The sequence below is a fragment of the Panthera pardus genome, unplaced genomic scaffold (genome assembly GCF_024362965.1).
Source record: "Panthera pardus isolate Hobbes unplaced genomic scaffold, ASM2436296v1 HiC_scaffold_16, whole genome shotgun sequence".
NCBI classification, from domain to species: Eukaryota; Metazoa; Chordata; class Mammalia; order Carnivora; family Felidae; genus Panthera; species Panthera pardus.
Window position 1 is genome coordinate 128,222,237 of NW_026526721.1, and position 22,368 is coordinate 128,244,604.

The following is a 22,368-nucleotide window of genomic DNA, read 5'->3' on the forward strand; positions in this document are numbered from 1 at the left end:
AAGGGGAGAGAAGGGTGTATGCTACATAAGTGATGTGCCTGATGGCTCCTTTCTTCCGATTGGCCGAGGGTTTAGCCTTGAGGGCGGGCATTTAGAGGGCTAATTGGTGACTTGGCTGAAGAGGTCCGGTGAAAGGGGCGGGTGGGTCCCAGCTGAGCGCATGCGTAGGGTGCACGCGTGTCTGCTCGCCTTTAATGAACTGTGGCCTTGTGGCTTGAACTTTTAGCGAAACGGAAATGTACTGTGTTAAACTAGTGGTGGGAGAGATGGTACCTCTCTTTATACTTTATACTTTATACTTCCACTCTTTCTGGTCTGACGAGTTTTAATTTTCATGTGATGAGATAATTATTAGGAAAATAGTGGGCTTGACGTTTAGGTTCTGTAAGAAAAGATCTTTAATAAGCCAGTAGGTAGATAGACACGGATTGACTTTTGTCTGGACTCCATCTACTGCTAGATACGTCCATCAAGATCGAGCTAAGGAAATATGATCTTCAAACTTCTGATTTGTGAAATGGGGGTATTAGCTATGTGGGAAAAGAGGACCTGTTCCCTTCCCAGCATTAACATGCATTGGATGCGAAATATGTGACTTTTTAATACATTTAAATAGTGCCCCCTGCCCTGACTTGAGTCTAGATGATGGCTGCAATTTATCCTTAGCTTTTATATCTGATAAAAGGAGGAGAATGATGTGTCATAGGGTGCGGATAAAACACCCATGTCAAACCTGGTCTTATGTTAAGTACTTTGTGGGCCTTGAGAATGAAAGGAATCCTTTTTTTCTTTTTTTTTAAGTTTATTCAGAGAGAGAGAGAGAGAGAGAGGGAGAGAATGTGAGCAGGGGATGGGCAGAGAGAGGGAGAGAATCTTTTTTTTTTTTTTAATTTTTAAAAATCTTTATTTTTGAGAAAGAGAGAGAGTGTGAGTGGAGGAGGAACAGAGAGAGGGAGACACAGAATCCGAAGCAGGCTGCACAGAGCCCAATGCGGGGCTCAAACTCACAAACCGTGAGATCATGACCTGAGCCAAAGTTGGATGGAGACACCCAGGCACCCCGGGAGAGAGAGAATTTTAAACAGGTTCCAAGCTCAGCTCAGAGCCTGTTGTGGGACTTGATCCCAGAGATCATGACCTGGGCTGAAATCAAAAGTCCAAGGCTTAACTTACTGAGCTACCCAGGTGTTCCAGGAATCCTTTCATATGAAAAAGGTGGCCTAGGGGTGCCTGGATGGCTCAGTTGGTGGAGCCACCCACTTTTGATTTTGGCTCAGGTCATGATCTCATGGTCATGAGATCGAGCCCTGCGTTGGGTTCTGCACTGAGTGTGGAGCCTGCTTAAGATTCTCTCTCTGTCTCTGTCTCTCTCTGTCTCTCTCTCTTACCCCCTCCCCCACTCTCACTCTCTCAAAATAAATAAACTTTTAAAAAAATTTTAGAAAAAGAAAAAGGTACCGTAATGTATTAGACTTTCCACTTCCTCCTTCTAAGGACAGAGGAGCGAACAGCCACTGAGGAAATGACTCAGACTATGTTAGTAGCTTCATGGGGTAGATACAGCACAGCCAGTAAATGGAGCTGCGTCTTTGTCTTTTCCTTTATAGTTTCGCCATTTAAAGGTGTCTTCCCTCCCTCCCCCACTTCCACTACTTATTAAAAGAACTAAGTCCAAAATATGTCAACAAAGTAAATCAGGTACCTAGCCTTGAGCAACAGCAAGCTTACATATTATTCCCCAAACATTAACTGCCCCACCCTCAAGATGGGCCCTAGGTAACTTCCTTCTGTGACACTACCTATCTTCCTGTGATGCAGGCCAAGTTAAGTATTGCTCCCACTCCATCTCCCTTAACATCTTTGTAACATTTTTCTTCCTTTCCCTTCTTCCCTTCCTTCCTTTCGTTCTTTTTTCCCTCATCTATGAAGCACCTATTTAGCTATATTTAAGGTTACGTAGCTTATTCTAGGTTGAATAATTCGTCATTCCTGCCTTCAACTCCATTACAATCAAGAAGATCGAGATATGAGTAACTGGAGTTCAGTCTCTCCTTTCTTAGGTCTCCATCAATATATCAGTGTCTTGAAGGAATTAATGCCTTGGGAAAATGCAGAGAAGGAACCTCAGTTGAGGGTTGACACAGCAGAAATCCCCACTACATTTTTCAGTGTGATTCATGACATGCTCCTAGAACATGATCATATGTAAGAAATTCAGGTCAGGCCAGTAGAGAGACCAGTATCTTTGTGTTTGTGTTATTGTCTGCAGTTACTGTCTCCTCCAAGAAGCTGATCCCTTCCTATTTGAATCCTCTGCCCTGAAACTGACAGCATATATTCCCACCAGTTCCTCTTAAACTTCCCCTGACTCCTTCCTCCAGATTGATCACATAGGGCCCTGAATCCTGCCATCACCCCCTCATCATCACCTGTCCTCACCTTGAAGGATCCTCCAGCTTCCTCTTGATGAAGGTTTCTTCTCCTCTACCTTCCAGTATTTAGACCTTCCCCATCTGTAAAGCAAAACAGACCTTAATTTGTCCTTGCTAGATGGAAAGTTGAACATGGTGAGGACTCAGACCATTCCTAGATATTTAGCATATCTTCTAAGGATTTTAGTGCTGTCTGAACATGGAAATGTCTCTCTGAGTCCTCTGAAGTGGTACAGCCCAAAAGACATCATTTATCTCCCTCAACAAGGCCCACTGAGCCAATATTCTGTGAGCTCAAGAGTTGGCAAAGGGCAGCTGGGTCTGGTCCCATTGTCCCCGGGTTCTTTTTTGCTGAGCTATTTGTTCCAAGTTCCATTCTGCTACCTAGACTGGAAATTCCACACATGCTCAGCTCAAAGGAATGCGGCTCATGCTGACCAAAGAGCTTGCCAGGAAATAGGGAACAACTTTTCATTTGTGGCTTCTTTTCATTTGTGGCTTCCTCTCTCACATCTGTGAGGCAGACTGTGCTACTGCCTGAGCTGTTCCACCAACCTTTTCCAGTTGGGGAGCAAACGTTTTCAGGTTACTTTCCCTGGGGAGCCTTGCTGACTTCTGCAGGCAGCCTGGTTCCTGACCTTTAAAGGTCCAGAGACCTTTTGTTTGGTATGGTATTTGATGCCTTCTTGGTATTTCCATGATTTGTTTGTTGTTTAACCTCATTCATTCATTCACTCGCTCATTAATTTATATAAAACATTTTTTTTAATGAGCACCTACTGTATGTCAGGCCCTATGATAGGAATTAAAGACCAGTAAGTCAGAGATAAGCCCTACCCTCACAGAGCTTACCATATGGTAATCTGCTACCAGAAACAGACACACAGGTATATGTACATACAACTATAACCAGTGAAAACCCTGGAAGGTAGGAATGGTGTCGGGCATGAGCCTATTTCACACAGGTGTTTGATGTTTATAGGATGTAAAATGTCTCCAGTAGTCCCTAATTTTTTCACATGAATAGGGGAATAAACAAAATATGAACTATCTAAAAGTGTTCCTTAAAATTGTTCTCTGTTGGCTTCAGAACACATACTCTGTCACATATAACAAAGAGTTTGACTTTCTCCCTCAACCTCAAGTCCCTCCTTGGCTCATCCTTGACATTAAGGCCCTTGTCAGAGGGTGAATGGACAGCAAGAGGAATGAAGTCCCAGATGCTAATGGCTAGCCAGAGATGCCTGTTTCCAGAGGGACATAAAAGCCTGCCATGTATGACCCTCCATATACACACACGCTTACCATCAAGGCTTGCAAAAAGGAGTTGGACTCAGTAAGCCCACCCCTAATAAATCTGGTCTGTTGTTAGTTATACCACATAAAGTTGCTGCTCTTTGTTTTTGACCTACCCAAATAGCAATCTCATATGGTTCAACCTAATATATCTGAGAATATACACAAAAAGTCCATAAATAAATGGAGAGTTTGGATCAACCAACCCACCCATCAGGTCATCTCCCTCATGTAATCTCAGGGGGGCAGGGCTGGAACGTGATAACAATTGAATGGTCAGCAACCTAATCAGTTGTACTGTATGGAGAAAGCATGAAACAAGAAAGGGAGAGAAGGCTGGAGAAGAGAAAGCAAAAAGAAGTAGGGTAAAGCCCAGAGGCCAGAGCTGACACTTATTATCCACCACTGTCCAGGAAAGAGCAAATGAAACTGGAGCTCATACAGATGTGCCCTGCTGTGAAGTAAAGATGACTCACTAAGCCCCACCCTGATTTGAAAGAAATCTGCCTAGGCCAACTCTTGGGATACACTCAGTAACCAGCCAGCTGATGGGTGATTTGGCTTTCTGATTGCTGATATTGAGAAAAGGGTGCTCCAGTTGAGGGAGGAGCATTCCAGCTCTTGAAGGACTAATACCAACTGTTAATGAATACGTGAGTATCTGGTTATATACTTCAGCCTCCTATGTGTTGGATTACTGGGAGTCAGGCTTCTCCAGGCAGCTGAACCTCAGAGCACCGACTTGGCTGTGAAGCAGGTTCAGCTCTGTGGAAAATTCATCAAGGTAAAACTACCCTGGGTGACCTCTTTGAGAGCCAGTCAAGTGACTCTGACATTAAGCAAAACCTTCTGACTCATTTTGATCACAGAGTGCAAGGGATATAATTATGTTCGCAAGGCACGATCATCCTATTTCTGACCCTAACTCCGTTCCTGATCCTATTTCATGACCCAACAAGTAGATGTGAAATTGTCTGGCCCTGGTTACTAGGCCAGTAGGTCAATGGAATTGTCATTCCTACTTGGGCTAAAAAGGGCAAGGAAAGGGTGAGTGTACGGGGAGTGCAGAGAGATCTCCCCCGTGCTGAAGGCAAGATCTTTACTTCCTCTTCCTGCTCTTTACTTCAGGGTCAAGGGCCTACTTTCTGGAGTCAGACCTGGGTTCAAGTAGCAGCTCCGCCTCTTCCTACCTAGCGAGTCTCTTAACTTCTCTGCACCTTAGGTGTTTTCATCTGTAAGGGGGCTGATAAATACACCTGCCTGTGGAGTTGTGTGAGGACTGTATGATGGGATGAATTGAAGACCACTCAGCTCAGTGCCTGGAATTGTCAGCCCAATGAATGTTAGGTATTGTTGTTACTAAGAGTGTTCGCGTTGGGGAGCCTGGGTGTTTCAGTCGGTTAAGCATCTGACTTCGGCTCAGGTCACGATCACAGTTTGTGAGTTCAAGCCCCACGTTGGGCTCTGGGCTGACAGCTCGGAGTCTGGAGCCTGCTTCCGATTCTCTGTCTCCTTCTTTCTCTGCCCCTCCCCTACTTGTGCTCTGTCTCTCTCTGTCTCTCTCTGTCATAAATAAATAAACATTAAAAAAAAGAGTGCTCATGTTATTGCTAAGGCATGTATCATGAATTAGAGTTATATGGGGGTGTTTGCTGACTGTTCCTTTTATCTGTCCTCATTGACCCTGCTTCTTCTTCATTACTGGGTCTTCGGTGCTATGCCTACGGAGTGCCATCCCCAGAGTAGACAATCACTGAACATTTGTTGGCTGTTAAAAATAAGGTTTCATCCTTCATGTTTGCAGTTACTATGTATGAAATCACTTAGTATTTTGGCATCTTCTCTCAAATATGATTATGTAGGTTTTTGAAAAAAATGTTTATTTATTTATTTTGCGAGAGCATGAGCACAAGCATGAGCCGGAAAGAGAGAGAGAGAGAGAGAGAGAGAGAGAGAATGAGAATCCCAAGCATGCTCAGTGTGGAGCCCAACAGCAGGCTTGATCTCACGACCCTGGGATCATGACCTGAGCCGAAATCGAAAATTGAATGTTTAACTGACTGAGCCATCCAGGCGCCCCTGATCATATAGTTTTTACTCACGCTAAACTCTCTGTGTCCTCAAGATGTCTGGATCAAAATAGCCATAACAAAGTACCCTGTCTGCCTAGTGACAGACCGAGCACATCTGCTGTCCTGCTACCTGCTGTCCCACTCAGTCTTTTGAGCTGGGGAGTCCCTCTCCCACTCAGCTCGAGCAGAGCAGGACTTTCCGGCCTAGGACTCCCCCGTCCGGGGTTTGAAGGTTGAGCTAGGGGTCTCCTCAGGTGAGCACTGATTAGCCTCCTGTCAAATGATTACACAGAGGAAGAAAGCATTCGATGATGATGACCCAACCTCCTGCACGGACTTAGTCCTAGATGGTATGATTCTGCCATCTGCCACCCCAATAGTCCCTCCCCACCGGCCTCGGAGGAATGCTGGAAGGTTAGAAACTGGAAAACTTTTGTGAGGCTGCCTGGGGCTTTCTCCCTTGTTGCTGGCAAATCTCCTTACCGGCATCTGTGGGTCTTGGCCCTGGAGGAGCAAATACCATGTTGTGTATTTGTAAACAACTATAAATGTATGTAACGATTACATGTTATATATTGAGCCTGCTGCCAAACACAGCTCCACGGAGAAGGATTCCACCTGTAAGTTCTCAGCAAAAATGGCCAAGTTGGGGCGCCTGGGTGGCTCAGTCGGTTGAGCGTCCGACTTCAGCTCAGGTCACGATCTCACCGTCCGTGAGTTCGAGACCCGCGTCGGGCTCTGGGCTGATGGCTCAGAGCCTGGAGCCTGCTTCTGATTCTGTGTCTCCCTCTCTCTCTGCCCCTCCCCCGTTCATGCTCTGTCTCTCTCTGTCTCAAAAATAAACATTAAAAAAAAAAATGGCCAAGTTAATTAAAGACTCCTAGGGGTATGGTGTCTCTTCCTCCTCTTGGCCCCCACACCCATGGCAAAGCAGCTCAGAGCCCAACCTACCGCTGCTGTCCCCGCCAAACTGCAGCAAATCTGAAGTTGTTCAAGAGTGCTTGTCATAATCTCCCCACCCGATTTCCACATCCCTGGGCCCTTCACATCTCCCAGGATACCCCACACAAAAGGGAACCTCATTGGTGGTGGGAGGGGGACGGGGGGTAGAAAATATGAAGCCTGAAAATCCCCTCTCTTCAATCTTTTTTTTTTTTCTTCCTTAGAGAGAGGGGGCACAAGTGAGCGAGGGGCAGAGAGAGGGAGAAAGAGAGAAGCGGGGCTCGAAACTGTTAAGATCATGACCTGAGCCAAAGTCAGATGCTTAACCAACTGACTGAGCCACCCAGGCACCCCTCTTCTCTTAACTCTTGAATATGACTTTTGGGACAAAATGACTTGGGTTTGCTTGACCAGCCTCAGTTGAAGCTGACTCTAAGTATGTAGCTGGACTAATAACCTTCCGGGTTCCCCCAGGATTTTCTGTGCTTTCAGTTGCTGTCCCCAGAGTCCTCTGCCCAGGCCTGCTCCTTCCTGTACTTCCTCCCTGGACCCTGCCTACCTGGCCTCCATCTAGCTCCACCCATGAGACCCGCCGCACCACTGACCCCTCTGTAGATTTGGTGGACACTGGCTTTCTTTTGAAAGATGATAGGTTCAGTGTTTTATAGGCTTATTTTTACATAGCTTATCTCTTCCTCTAAAGGTTTAAATAGAAAGAAGGCAAAAGGAAAAATACAGGTAGGAAAGGAAGAGGCAGGGAGAGACGAGGCTAGTTCAAAAAATGCACATCCACAGGCTCTGGAAAGTTGCTTTTTAGAGGTCAGGCCAGGGCAAGTTAGGGACTGAGCTTCCTAGCAATTTTCCCAGATGACATCACAGGAAATTTCTGTCTCAGCCACTAATGACGAAGAAGCCTTCGGGGCCATGGTTAGATTGTTGCCCCAGAACGTCACAGACTTGTGAGTCTGAGTAGTAGAAACAGTTTTATCCCCTTGCATCTAAGAAGAGTCATGCAAAGCTCCCTCAGCTCCAGCCTGTCCTGTATTTCCCCCTCTTTGGATCTTTGCACGGCCGGTCCCTCTTCCTAGAGCGTTCTATCCCCTCCTACTCACCTGAGGAAGTCAACCTGTTCTTTTATGGCTTGGAGGAAAACCCATCCCGTCTTCACGCTCCCAGATGCCCAGGTGGGGTGAAACTGCCTGTCCCCAGCAGCCTGTCTTTGCTCCTCTTAAAGAACGGATCCAAGACTGTGCAGGTCACCTTGGCATTTGTGTCTGGCTGACTGCAGATCTTTGGGAGGTCAGAAACAAGGGGATTTTCTTCCTGGGGCTACTTCCTGGGGGGTAGTGCTTTCTCCTAAGTATAAAATCAGTGGGAATCTTTGACCTGAAAACCTCCAGGGACACGGTGACTGGCTCAAACAGCTCCTTAAGATGGAGTAGTTCAGGATTCTATTCCTGGGAAGGAAAGGGTTAGCAGCCTCATGGGTTGCTGAGGCCTCAGGGCCTTCGCCAGGGTGCGCAGTTCTCCAGCAGGGCCTGCCGGTGACCCTCCACATCCCTCTCACTCCTGGCCTAGGGGGCCCTCTCTCCCAGGCCTGTGTCCCTGGTCCCTGCGGAAGTAGGCTTGTCCCAGGCGCTGCCCTCAGGCGCCCCTAGCTCACCTGGTCCCAAAGGGGACTACTGTGCTGTTATTCCCTTACTGCTTCTCATCCTACCCACCCAGCTGTCCTGGGCAGAATCCTAGGGTCTTGCTGGAGTCCTCCCTTAGCCTCCACCCTCTGTCCTCTCAATCACTAAATCCTGTCATTGTCCTCCAAACAAGGGTGTTCTTTCTAGTTAAAAAAAAAAAAATCAGATTAGGTCATCACTCCTGTATTTAAAACCATTTAATGTCTACCTACTCTCTCAGGATATAGGCTAAAATTCTTAACAGGATTTAAAAATCTTTCACCTGGCCCTTTTGAAATAACAGGATGTGTATAATCTTTTCAAAATCAACAAGAATCCTGACACAGTCTTCATTTTTCCAGCCATCAAAGCGATTTAAGATTAATGAGGTCTGCATAACACTGATAAAGGGTGATGAACTCATCTGGGCCAAATGGGTGCGAGTTTCAAGGGGATTGTTTTTCTCCCCTCCTCTGCTCCACCTGGGACACTCTCCTTAGGCCACAGCTTGATGTGAGGGGGTTCACTAAGGCAGTCAGGGGTCAGAGGGTGGGTGGGAAGAGGGCTGGAAGAGTCACGTTGATGAGATTCCTGGTAATACCAAAGAAACCCAAGAAAGGCTCACCCCGCCCTCGGAATTCCTATTCTTTGTAGCAGAATGCAACTGTCAGAATTCTTTTAATGGCAAAAAGATTTGGAAGGAATGTAAATGCTCCACAGGAGGGGAATGGTATGTAAACTATAATTGGAATAATGTATGGTCGTTTAAGAGGAAGGTTCTGAAGGCTTTGTGGCAGCATGAAGAGACCACATGTGGTGTCAGGTTAAGAGGAGTGTAGACCACTATCTGAGCCCAGAGAGGTGGTGTGGAGATGTGAGGTGGTGACAAAAACAAGGATTTTGTAGCTGGATAGAGCAGACTAGGCATTCAATTCCCATTTCCCCCACTCAGGACTTACGTGATCATTTGCAAGTTACTGAACTTCTCTAGGCTTTGGTTGGTTTCTTCTTCCTTTTTTTAATTTTAATTTTAATTTTTTTTAATTTTTTTAATTTTTTATTTTTAGAGAGTGAGTGGGGGAGAGGGTCAGAGAAAGAGAGAGAATCCTAAGTAGATTCCATGCTCAGCATGGAGCCAAACACAGGGCCTGATTCCACAATCCTGGGATCATGACCTGAGCCGAAATCAAGAGTTAGACGCTGAAAGGGCTGAGCCACCCAGGCGCCCCTCTTCTTTTTTTTAAGCATAAATAATAATATAAGCTGGGTTGTCTTGAGTACTAGATGAGGTAATGCATGTAAAATTGTCAGACAGAAATCAAATTAGGAGCTCCATAAATACTAGTTATCTTCCCCTTCTCTAAGTTGTGTGTGTATGTATATATTTTTAGTTTCATAAAAAGACGTGAAGAAAATCAATAGCAAGATTCCCAACTGTCTCAGTTACCTACTGCTGTGTAACAAACTGGCCTAACACTTAGTGGCTTAAACAACCCTTTCGCTCTATCTCACAATTGTCACAAAAGTCAAAGATGTGTGCAGATCTCAGTCAGGCAATTCTTCTGTTCCAGGTGGCATGAACTGAGGGATTAGTTCAGTGGTATTCTTCTGGTGACCAGGTTGGTCTGAAGTGTCCTTATTCATGCTAATGCTATGGTGAAGTTGACCGCAAGGCTGGGCTCCACTGGAACTACTGGCTGAGGGGGAATGAATCACAGGGAGAAAAATTATAATATGCAAATGTGTGAAGCCCTGAGAGTCCGGAGCTAGTACTTCAAAATGACAAGGTGCTTTGGAGCATCAAATGAAAGAAAGCTCACATCCACTTGGGAGTTTCTGAGAAGGCCTTCATATGGACCTCAGTGAGTGTGGGAGAGTTCTGGCCAGGTTGGAATGAAATGCATCTTAGAGGAAATAAAAAAGCACTAGCAAAGGTACCAGTGTGGGAAGACAAGGGACTCCTTTGGACATGAAGGAGTAGATACATTTGGAATGAAGTATAGTCACAGGTGTTAAGTCTGAATGAGCCATGCTCTGAAGGACTTTTGAATGCCAGGGCAGGTGAGGTGCTATTTTATTTGCTAGCAGACGGGAGGTCTCAGTTGCCCTGAGTGAAAAACTTACATTCCTAGAGGGGTCAGGCAAGGAAGATAAATGAGTCAAGTGGTCTAGGTATAAAAATAATCAACCTGGAGGCAGCCACCACTCAGCTTTGGCTCACAGTTACCTCTCAGATACAGAGCCACTTGGCCAGAACTTTTGATTTTCCTAAGGCGCAAAAACCAAGAATTATTATGTGAAATGTCTCTCTTTTAAAATATTAACAACTGGGGTGCCTGGGTGGCTTAGTTGGTTAAGCATCTGACTTCTGCTCAGGTCATGATCTCACAGCTCATGAGTCAAGCCCTGCATTGGGCTCTGTGCTGACAGCTCGGAGCCTGAAGCCTGCTTCAGATTCTGTGTCTCCCTCTCTCTCTGCCCCTCCCCTGCTCGTGCTCTGTCTCTCGCTCAAAAATAAACAGACATTAAAAAAACCCGAAATGTTAACAACTAACTTAAAAACTGTGTGCAGGCTAACTAAAACTTGTCTATGGGCCAGAGGAGGCCTACGGGTGGCCATTATTCCATGACCACTCTCCTTAGGTGTTTGTAGGGCTGAGCTGTGGTGTGCAAGAGCAGCTGGACAGAGGTGGTGGTACAAAGATCTGAGAAAGTCCAGGCCAGAGAACCTAGCTGCTTTGTCTCTCTTTCCGTCCTGGCAGAGAAGTCTGAGGGAGTTTATCTCTGAGGTGTTTGCATGGTTTTTTGGTTTTTATTTTATTTTACTAAAAAAAAAAATTAACATTTATTTTTGAGAGACAGAGAGAGACAGAGCATGAGCAGGGGAAGGGCAGAGAGAGAGAGGGAGACATAGAATCTGAAGCAAGCTCCAGGCTCTGAGCTGTCAACACAGAGCCCAACGTGGGGCTTGAACTCATAAACTACAAGATCATGACCTGCGCTGAAGTTGGACGCTTAATCAACTGAACCACTCAAGCGTCCCTGGATTTTATTTTTGCCTTTTGGAATCTTCTCGACCCTAGTTTGCCAGGGAATTTTGGATTGGGCCTAGCAGCTGGTTCTTAATTTTTAGGCTTTCTAACTGAGACATCTTCTTCTATGGCCCATTCCCTTTCAACTGTTAGTGACTTTGTTCCAGGGGTGCGTCCTTGTGTAAGCATTCTGTATGTTTGTGTGTGCATGCATGCGTGTGCACGTGTGTGTGCTTGTGTGTGTGTGAGAAAGAGTTCTTCCTTCTGAAGGATTTTCTCAAGAAAAAATAGCATACCTTCTGCGCTGAGCTTTCTGAACTGGCAGGAGCTGACTGTTACAGCCTTGGGGTGGGCCACTGACTGACCTCATCAACTTGGTTGACTACCTTAGACCCAGAGATTATTAGCAAACTACGGTAGAGGAGAGTGTTCCACAACCTTGTATCTGTGCAATGGGATGATGGGTAACGTAGTGGAAAAATACTACAGTCAGCAGAGCTAGATCAGAGTGTCTTATTTGCTAGGTGACCTTCGTCAGGTCACCTCACCTCTCTGTATTTCAGTTCCCTCATCCATAAAATATATCCAGAAATATTGACTTCCCAGGGATCGTGAGGATTCAGTGAGATCATGGATGCCAAAGTGCCTGGCACCTCATTATGCTGGATCATAGATGAGAGAGAATGAAGGTATCAGAGCTAAGGAGATGTGGATTTAAATCTTGACTCTACTACTTATAATAACAGCTACGTGAGTTCAGTAATTATTATGTGTCAGACTCTGTGCATTGTCTTTTAAAGATTTTGCAACAACTCAGCATAGATGGAGGCATGATTATTATCACCCTCACTTAACAAATAAAGAAACAGGTACAGAGAGGTTAAATAACTTGTCCAAGGCCTCCCTCCCAGGTAAGTGGTGAAGCCAGGCTATCTGATTTCAGAACCCTACATTTTCTAGCTATATGAGTTAAGATAAGCACTGTTATCTTTCCAATCCTGTTCCTATAGCTATAAAATTAGGAAATCTTTGTGAGGATTAAGAATAGTGTGTATAAAATGCCTATCATAGCAAGTGCCTGGCATTTCATGGATATTTCCTGTTTTTATTAAATGCTTGGTGTTATGGTTTGAACTGTGTTCTCCCCAAAGATGGAGTCCTAACTCCCAGTACCTGTGAATAGGACCTTATTTGGAAGTGGGGTTTTTACAGATGCTGAGGTTAAGATGACGTCAATTAGGATGGGAAATTTGGACACACAGAGAGACACACAGGGAGCATGCCATGTGAACAGGAAATTGGGGTGATGCCAAAGATGGACAGCGAACCACCACAATCTAAAAGAGGCATGGAACAGATTCTCCCTCACAGCCCCAGAAGGGAGCAAACCTGCTGACATGTTAATTTTGGACTTTTGTCTCCAGAACTCTAAAAGAATAGTTTTCTGTTATTTTAAGCCACCCAGTTTGTGGTACTTTGTTATGGCAGCTCCAGGAAACTAATGGCTTGCACGTGTTTCTTGTATCTGTATCTATTTTCCAGGTGTCTTTGGGTCTCTGGGTGCACACAGTAGCCTGCCCAGACGCGCTGGGTGCCTTGCATGTGCGGAGCCCAAAGCCTGCCTGTAGACAGAGTCAGTGTAAACCATACTAGACTGAAGGAGGAGCCAAGAGAGGCTTTTAAGGTGCCCACCCGCCTGTTGTGCTCCCCTGGACTAACGTGATGTCTTCAAAACCCGTCCAGAAGAAGGTGCTTGTGAATAAACTAGCCTTCCTAAGTAAGTTAAAAGGTAAAATCTCAAATACCTTGGTGCTGGTTGGAAAAAAACTTAGGTCAAGTCTCCCAGACCCTCATAAAACCATCTGCATGTTCTGCAGACATATGCATCCCATGCATTGTTTTCTGCATGCAGACATTCATGTTGTCAGAGATCAGGGGATACTTTCCAGCAGAGAAGGCTGTTTAAGCAGCCTGGGTAAGCATCTCAGGCCTTTTGGGGAATCATGATGGCCTCAAGAGCATTTGGAAACGGAGAGTTGGGAGGACCTTGGGAGCCCAAGAGATTCATTGTTAGAGCTTGGAAGATAATTAGAATTGGACTGAGCTCCCCAACAGCAAGCAGGGGCCATGTGCAGCACTGCTCTTCAGGAACTCTAGAAGCAAAATTCCCTTGGGTTGATTTTCAGGAAGGTAAAGGAAGTCCCCAAACAGAAAGATTATCATGGCTATTTCAAACAGGGTGGAGAATATGAACATGCTCCCTGTTTCTGTTACCTATTTGGGTGTAATAGGCCACCTGTTTAAATTATCTATTGGTGTTTAACAAATTGCCCCAAATTTAGCGCCTTAAAATAACAAATACTTATTATCTTATACAGTTTCTGGGGCATCAGGAATTTGGGATCAACTTGCCTGGTGGTTCTGGATCAGGGTCTTTTACAAAGTTGTGGTCAAGTGGTCAGCTGGGGCTGTGGTCATTTGATGGCTTGACTGGGGCTGGACGATCTGTTTCCAAGATGGCACATCACATACAGCTGTGGTAGGAGACTTCAGTTTCTAGCTCACTGTTGTCCAAAGGCCTCAGTTCCTTATCAGGAGTGTAGGGTGACCAACCATCCTGGTTTGCTCAGGACTGAGGGGGTTTCAGAATGAGACTCTCAGTCTAAAACCAGGAAAGTCCTGGGCAACCTGGTGACAAGTTGGTCACCTTATGTAGATTTCTTTCCCTGGGGCTGCTCACAACATGAAGAGTGATCTGAGAGAGTGACTAAGACAGAAACAACAAGATCTTTTATAATCTAATCTTGGAAGTAACATAACACACATCACTTCTGCTATATTCTGTTTGTCACACAGACAAGCCCTCGTACAATGTACAAAGTGACTATACAAGGGTGTGAATATCAGAGGGTGGGGATCATTGGAGCCATCTTGGAAACTAGCTATTACATTATCCCAAAAGTCAGTGGCTTAAAGCAATCACCATTTTAGTACCTCTTATGAGTCTGTGGATTAACAGGGCTCAGCTGGGTGGTTCTTCTGTCCCATAGGTTGTTGGTTGGAGCTGAAGTCACCTGGGGCTTAGTTGGGCTAGATTTCCAAATGACTCATTCACACGGCTGGCAGTTGGTGCTGGCTATTAGCTAGGGGCTCAGCTGAGGCTACCAACAGGAGAGTCTTGGTTCTCCTCCACAGGGCTTGGGCTAGGTTCTAAGAGAATGTCCCAAGAACAAGTATGTGAGAGGAAGGAAACGGAAGCTACCAGTCCTCCTAATGCTTGAGATCAGATATCCTCAAACATGCTGTATTCTATTGGCCAAAGGAGTCACAAGAACAGCCTAGACTTAAGAAAAGGGGAACTAAACACTACTTAAAAATATATTTTTTAATCTTTTAATGTGTATTTTTGAGAGAGAGAGAGAGAGAGAGTGAGCAGTAAGGGGCAGAAAGAGAGGAAGACACAGAATCCAAAGCAGGCTCCAGGCTCTGGAGCACAGAGCCTGATGCGGGGCTTGAACTCACCAACCGAGAGATCATGACCTGAGCAGAAGTTGGATGCTTAACCGACTGAGCCACCCAGGTGCCCCTATTTTTTTTTTTTTTTAAGTAATCTCTATGCCCAACATGGGGCTTGAACTCATGACTCTGAGTTCAAGAGTTGCATGCTCTACTGAGCCAGTCAAATGCCCAAACACTACTTCTTGATGTGAGAAACAGCATATGTTTATAGGGAGAGGAGGAATTATTAGGGGCTATCACACTCCCTAAAGATTGTACTTTTGGGTTTCTCACTGGAAAATGTACAAAATCCCGAGAGGTGGAGAGGTGTGCCAACCACTCTCAAATTCCTTGATCTATAATGTTGGCTTTATTTTTTAAAATGTTTTTTAATTAAAAAAATTATGCAAGTAACTGTGTAATTATATTCATTAGTAAGAAATTAGAATATACAGATAAGCACAAGAAAATACTCCCTGTATTTCCAATACCTAAACACAATACTGTATAATTTTAGTACATAGCATCCTAGAATTCTATGCAAAAATAGTTTTATTTTACAAAAATAGAACTAGTCTGTACCTGTTTTAGAACCTACCATTTTCATTAAAACTACAGTGTGAACATCTTTCTGGGACAGTTAACATAGAGCTACATCAGTTTAAGCTTTGTGGAGTGTTTCATTGTATATCCACCAATAAAGGTTCTTTTTTTGTTTGTTTGTTTATTTGTTTATTTTGAGGGAGAGAGGGGTGAGGAGGGGCAGAGAGAGAGGGAGAGAGGGAACCCCAGGCACTGATAGTGTGGAGCCTGATGTGGGGCTCGAACCCACAAACTGTGAGATTATGACCTGAGCTGAAGTTGTATGCTTAACTGACTGAGCCACACAGGTGCACCGCCCACCCCTCCCCCTGTCCCAGTCCACCATGAAGATTCTTGATTGCAACAACAGCAACCAAATCTGGCTAACTGAATCAATAAAAGAGGAATTTTTTGTAAGGGTGTATAATAGTCCACAGAATCTATTACATGTTAGTTTAGTGTTCTATTTGCTATTGTAGTATAGCAATTCATACAACTTAGTGGAATAAAGCAATTGCCACTTTAATATGCTCATATAGTCTGTGGGTCAGGAATTCTAACAGGATACAGCAGGGATGACGTCACAATGTCTGGGACCTCAGCTGGGAAAACTCAAACAAGGAGTGAGATGAAAAGCTGGTGAAGGGGGAGGGTAATGGAATCATCTGGAAGCTTCTTCATTCACATGTTTGGAGCTTTGGCTGGGATGACTTGAATCCTGGGCTGAGCTAGAACTCTTGTCCAGAGGGCCTATACATGGCCTCTCTGTATGGCTTGGCTTCCTCACAGTGTGGCAGCCTCTGGGTAGTCTGACTTCTTACAGGGTGGCTCAGGAGCTAGTGTTCTACTGAGCAGGGAGAAAGCTGTGTGGCCTTTCATGACCTAGCCTTGGGAGTCACTTTCACTGTAGTCTCTTGATCTAAGTGCTCACAATCCTGCCCTGATTTGAGAGGAGGAGATATAGGCTCTCCTTGTCAATGGAAGGAATGTGACCATATTCTAAAGTCACCGTAACTAGGATAAGCTAAGCTGCTATAATAATAATTAAAAAAAAAAAAAGCCCAACTTAGAGTGGCCTTAATGAATAAAAGTTTATTTATCTCATATATATCAGTTCCAAGCTGAGTTGTCTAGGTCAGGGAGGCAGCTCTGTTGCACCAGACACTTGCCTGTATGTCACTGGAATCTAGGCTCCACTGCCAACATGACAGTCTTGAAAATCACTAACTGTCCTTGTGCCTTTGTGGGCAAAGCCTCAGGCAGGAAAATCTCCCTGGCCACACTCAGCTCACATGCTTATACATTGTCTATATGTTGCCTTCCAGGGAGCATGAGTGGGCCTATCTGCCTTCTTTTGGCCTCTGTAGTGAACAGCAGGGGTGTTTATTTCCTGTCTTAGAGTTTCCCTCTAAGAGGGAGGATGATCAGGTCCTAGATACCCTAAGAGCAAAAGCCATCCAGTAGAATATGAGTGTGTCATATTTCAGTCCCTATTGATAGACATTTAGTTTGATAGCATGTTATTGTAACATGTTTTCTACAAATATCTTTGAATACTTGTAAGATTTTTTTCCTTTTTAGATAAATTCCAAGGAGTCATGTCGGTTTCTGATCTCTGCATCAGACTGGCAGGATCCCGTTGAAGACAGCAACTCTCCCTTTTCTTCAAATGACAGATGGCAACTGGGGAATTTGTATAATAAACCTGGGAGAAAAAGTGGGGAGATCCAGCATGCACTATCCAGGGTGTCCCAGGATTAGGTGTTGGTGTGTCCATGATCATAACTCAGTCTTGTTTTTGGAGCACTGCGTGAAGAGCTTCATATATACCACCTCAGTATTCACATCAATCTGATGAGAAAGGCATTATCTTCATGTGGTAGATGGAGAAGTTTAGGTTCTAAGAGATTAAGTAATTTGTCCAAAGCCTTAGAACTAGGGTTTAATCCCAATCAGTGCTTTGAACCACTTCCTCCCTCTTGAAACATTTGATCTTGGGTTGCTCCTTCTTGTAGCCCAGCTGCCATATTGTGGGAAGCCCAAGCCACATGAAGAGGCCATGTATAGGACATTTCAGCCAACAGGCCCAGCTAAGCTCCCACCTGACACCAGCATCAGCCATTAGCCATGTGAGTGAGCCAGCTTGGATTCTTCAGCCCAGTTGAGCCCCCAGATGGCTGTAGCCTCAACAGACAACACATGGAGCAGAATTACTCAGTTGAGCTTAGTCAATCCAAAGACCAGCGAGAACTAATAAAATGGTTGTTGTGTTAAGTCACTAAGTTTTGGCAAGATTTGTTACATAGCAATGGATAACCAAAACAGGTGGGGAGTTACTCATTCTTGGAGGAGTCCCACAGAGCCTGAAGAGTGATTTTCTGCTCTGGGGGTGTAACTGGAGTAGGGGGCTTTTGATGATCCTTGATGAGTTCATTGCACTGGATTAGGTCTGTATATAACAGTTTTCCTTGCCCCAGCTGGGAAAAACCTCACTGAGTCACAAGGCTGGGAGGAGAAACTATGTGTGAATGAGTTAACAGAAATCTGGGCAAGATTCCCAAAGTAAATAATGTTGATTCTCAGCACAAGGAAGGCATTGCTTAACACTGCTAAAACTTGCATAAATAGTCATTGCTTTATGACTGATCTGCTATATTTTCAAATTTCAAAAAAGTAACCATAATAACCATCATTAAAAAAAAATAACAGCACTTGGAAATGCTTAAACACTGTGCACAGTTTCTGAGGGGCCTAAGAGGGTCCTTATCCTTTGAACTTCATAGTCTTGTGGGAAAGAAGTGGTGCCAATATGACCTTTGGGTAGCCCCAGTTGGCGCTTGGATCTCAAAGCAAAATCCAATGCCTCTCTTTCACTTAAAGAGCAAAGGAGAAAGTCGCCACAATTCAGCGAGATAGTAGCTCTTTGGCCTCATTAACTTAGGCATTTACCCTCGGCTCCCTCACCTCTCAGCCCTTTCTGGTCTAGTGGTTCTCAAACAGGGGGACATCAAAATACATCTGGAAGTATGTAAAAAAAAAAAAATACTAGGGTTCCTCTGAAAAAGATTCCCATTCTGTAAGTCTGGGGTGGGAATCCCAGAATTTTCATTTTCATGAGAACCAGATGATTTTTGCACAGATGGGCCCCATATGCATCTGGAAGAGGGCTGCAACCTCAGGGGTTCCATAAAAGCATGGAATGGAGATGGGGTGAGTCTTCTCTAAGCCAAACCTCTGAGGACCTGGATGGATCTGGAAAGCAGGTCAAGATGGGATCTTTGGATTCTAAGCCAGGAAGGATCCAACAAACCTATCTGGAGCAACAGGTTTCACACTGTTCTTCTTTAGAGCCCTAGGATTTTAGAGGTGCCATCACCTCACCCTGACAGTTTCTCTTTAATCTTGTTTTGTTATGGTAGGGTTCCAAGAAAGATTTCATTAGAAGTAGTTTTTTTTTTAATGTATATTTATTTGTGAGAGGGAGACAGAGACAGAGACAGAGAGTGAGTGGGGGGAGGGGCAGAGAGAGAGGGAGACACAGAATCCGAAACAGGTTCCAGGTTCTGTGCTGTCAGCACAGACCCCGATGTGGGGCTCGAACTCACAAACTGAACTGTGAGATCATGAGCCAGGGTCAGACACTTAACTGACTGAGCCACCCAAGCGCCCCCCTCCTTGTCTTTAAAATAATTTTAATGTTTATTTATTTTTGAGAGACAGAGAGACAGAACACGAGCCAGGAGGGGCAGAGACAGAGGGACACCCAGAATATGAAGCAGGCTCCAGGCTCTGAGCTGTCAGCACAGAGCCTGACACGGGGCTCAAACTCACAAACTGAACCGTGAGATCATAACCTGAGCCAAAGTCAGACACTTAACCAACTGAACCACCCCAGGTGCCCAGAAGAAATAGTTTTATTACTAAATGCCCTCCCTGCTTAAAAAAGTTCCCACGTTGGTGAGATCGAAGAGCAAACAGAACCTTCAAACATCTATGGTGGGAATGGAAAATGGTACAACCACTGTGGAAAATAGTTCAGGGTTCCCAATCACTTAAACATACAATTATCATATGTCTCAGTCTGCTCGGGCTTCTATAACAAAATGCCATAGTCTAGGTGGCTTAAATAACAGACATTTATTTCTCACTGTTCCGGAGGCTAGGATTCTGAGATCAGGGCTAGGTTCTTGGTGAGGACCCTCTATTTGGCTTGCACTTGGCTGCCTCTCACGGTATCCTCACATGGGGGTTGGGAAGGAGCTCTAATCTCTTCCTCTTTTTGTAAGGTGCTAATCCCATGATGGGGGCCTCACTCTCATGACCTCACCTAAACCTAATTACCTCCCACAGGCCCCACTCCAAATACCATCACATTTACTGGGGCTTAGGCCTTCTTTTGGGAGGACACAAATATTTGGTCCATCATATCATGCGGCCCAGCAGTTCTACTCCTGGATATATACCCTAAAGAATTCAAAACAGATTCCCAAGCAGATTCTTGTACACGAACATTCGAATGTTTGACTATTCACAATAGCCACAAGGTGGAAACAACCCAAATGTGCATCAATTGATGAGTAGATAAAAAGTAGTACATCTGTACAATGGAATATTATTTAGCCATAAAAAGAAATGAAGTGCTGATAAACATGAATGAACCTTGCGAACATTGTGCTGAGTGAAAGAAGCCAAGTCAGGAAAGGCCATGTTATTGTATGATTCCATTTGTATGAAATGTCCAGAACAGCCAAGTCTGCAGAGGCAGAAAGAAGATTAGTGGTTGCCAGGGACTGGAGGGTGGGGGATAATGGGGGGTTAAGCAGGGGGATAACCTGCTTAATAGGTACGGGCTTCTTTTTGGGGTGAGGAAGATGCCTTGCAACTAGAGAGTGGTGATGGTTGCACAACACAGGGAATGAGCCAGATGTCAGCAGCCACAAATTTTATGTTACATGAATTTTATTGCAAGAAGAAGAAGAAACAAATCCCAATCAACAGATTTAGACCAGCCATCTCGTTTTTTGCGGACAAGGAAGCTGAGGTCAGAAAAGGGGAATGACCTGGTGAGATCACCCAGCCTGTCGGGGGTGCAGCCACGCTGTTGACCTTCGGCCTGCCACAGCAGGCTGCTTCTCTTCCTCAGCACACTTGCTGCTGTCCTGAGCTGAAGATTCAGATGCATGCCACCCCATAGTTTCTGCAGCCAGGCCCCCTGCCTCCCATGCAGAGGTCCGTCTTCCCTACCCGCAGAGCTCAGCCGGCCTTCCTTCTGGCTACTTCCAGGGCCTGCTCTGTGCGAGGGTGTCAGTGAAAGACAAACCCGTGCCCAGCATACTAGAGCAAATCTTCCCAAAGGCTTCACCCCCAGCTGCTGCCTTCTGACTGGGTCTATAAGGGTCGGGTGGATTGGATTCCTTACATTGCAGACATTGCTCAGTTTCCCAAACTCCAGCTGAGTCGTCTGAGGAGCTGCCGGTGGTGGTCCTGGGGCTGGCTAGGATTAATCCCAGCCACATGCATGTGTGTGCAGTTGGCTCTCCTCTCTGGCTGTGGGACCACATGCATCTGTCACATGGCAAATGCTTAACGAAGGTTCACCCGTGCTAGCGTTCCTGTCTTGGGGTCAACCCGGGACTGTCTTTTTCATTTTAGTTCAGGGTTCAGGAAAAGCCCTGAGTTTCCTCAGTGTCCCTGAGAATAAAAGACTCAAGGTAAGCTTGTATGTGAAGTGAGAGTCATTTCCTCTGGTCACTGAGATGGAATTATTCACCATTCTGGAAGTGACAACAGAAGGCGTAACTTATTTGCATTCATCTGCATTATGTGCGAATGTTGGAGGTCAGGTCTTCTGGAACAATGCCTCCAGCCCCTTTCCTAGTGTCTCAGAAAATTACTAAGTCTTTTGGTTTGTCCCAGATCCTGACCTTTCCTCATATCTCTTAGTTATGTCCTCCAAACTTATCATGGATTTTTAAGAAAGTGCATTAGCATACGAAGGGGCAATTGCAGAACTCTAGTGAGTTCTAGTGGCTCTGGAAATTTACTGAACACAGCAGTTGAAAAACCTGGCTGAGAAGGGAAACTTAGCCCTGCCCACTTTCGTCCAGGACCTGCTTCAGGATGGGAATGCGGAGGGCGGATTTCCTCAGGCCTGACAAGGTGATTCTCTTCTTTCAGGCTCGGAAGATTATCTAACACCTGAAATTTGTACTTGGAGATTGGCTTCACGCAGCAGGGATGAATGGGGACACTAAGGAAGACTGCAGAGCAGCAGTGGCTGCAGTTTCTAAACTGCCTTTTGGGACAAAGTGGCAAAGGAGAAAATTTTTGCAATGCTGTGGTTGAGAGTGAATATTTAGAACTCAAGGCTGAGGGCGACCTTGGTGGTTGTGTGTGGTTTCTGCACTGTGGGGACAGATGCCTCATTTATGGATGCAGACTTTGTCCAGCTGGGAAAGGTCTACCAGGACAGGGAAGTTGAGGAAATGCTGCAGACTCCATTCCTCATTGGTGATTTCAAAGTGTACAACCCTGCTCAATGCTCTGAGAAGTCCTGCAGGAAAGGAACCTGCTTTAGGGTTTTTGACCCTGTGTTTCCCAAAGTTATTTGACCTCAGAATTCTTTTTCCCTCTTCATAACCCTCATTTATACTCTGTGAAAGCCACGTTTCCAACAACCCACTTGGAAAATGCTATCCCAATGTCCAGAGGAACTGGTTCTCACACTTAATGCCTCACGGTGAGCAGTGATGGGGATATTCTGGCAGGACACATGATGTGGAATCCTGCTGTGATAATCCAGGAAATAAAATTGTGTATTGTGCCTGTTGGGCCCCTTCCCATA

General features: G+C 45.2%; 1 long non-coding RNA gene across 1 annotated transcript; it reads left to right on the forward strand.

Annotated features, from left to right (window-relative positions):
- The first annotated feature begins 3,547 nt into the window (after window positions 1–3,547).
- On the forward strand, window positions 3,548–22,368 carry LOC109259298 (uncharacterized). The gene is made up of 2 exons (XR_002076622.2): window positions 3,548–4,381; window positions 21,702–22,368. It is a non-coding gene; the product is annotated as an uncharacterized LOC109259298 (long non-coding RNA).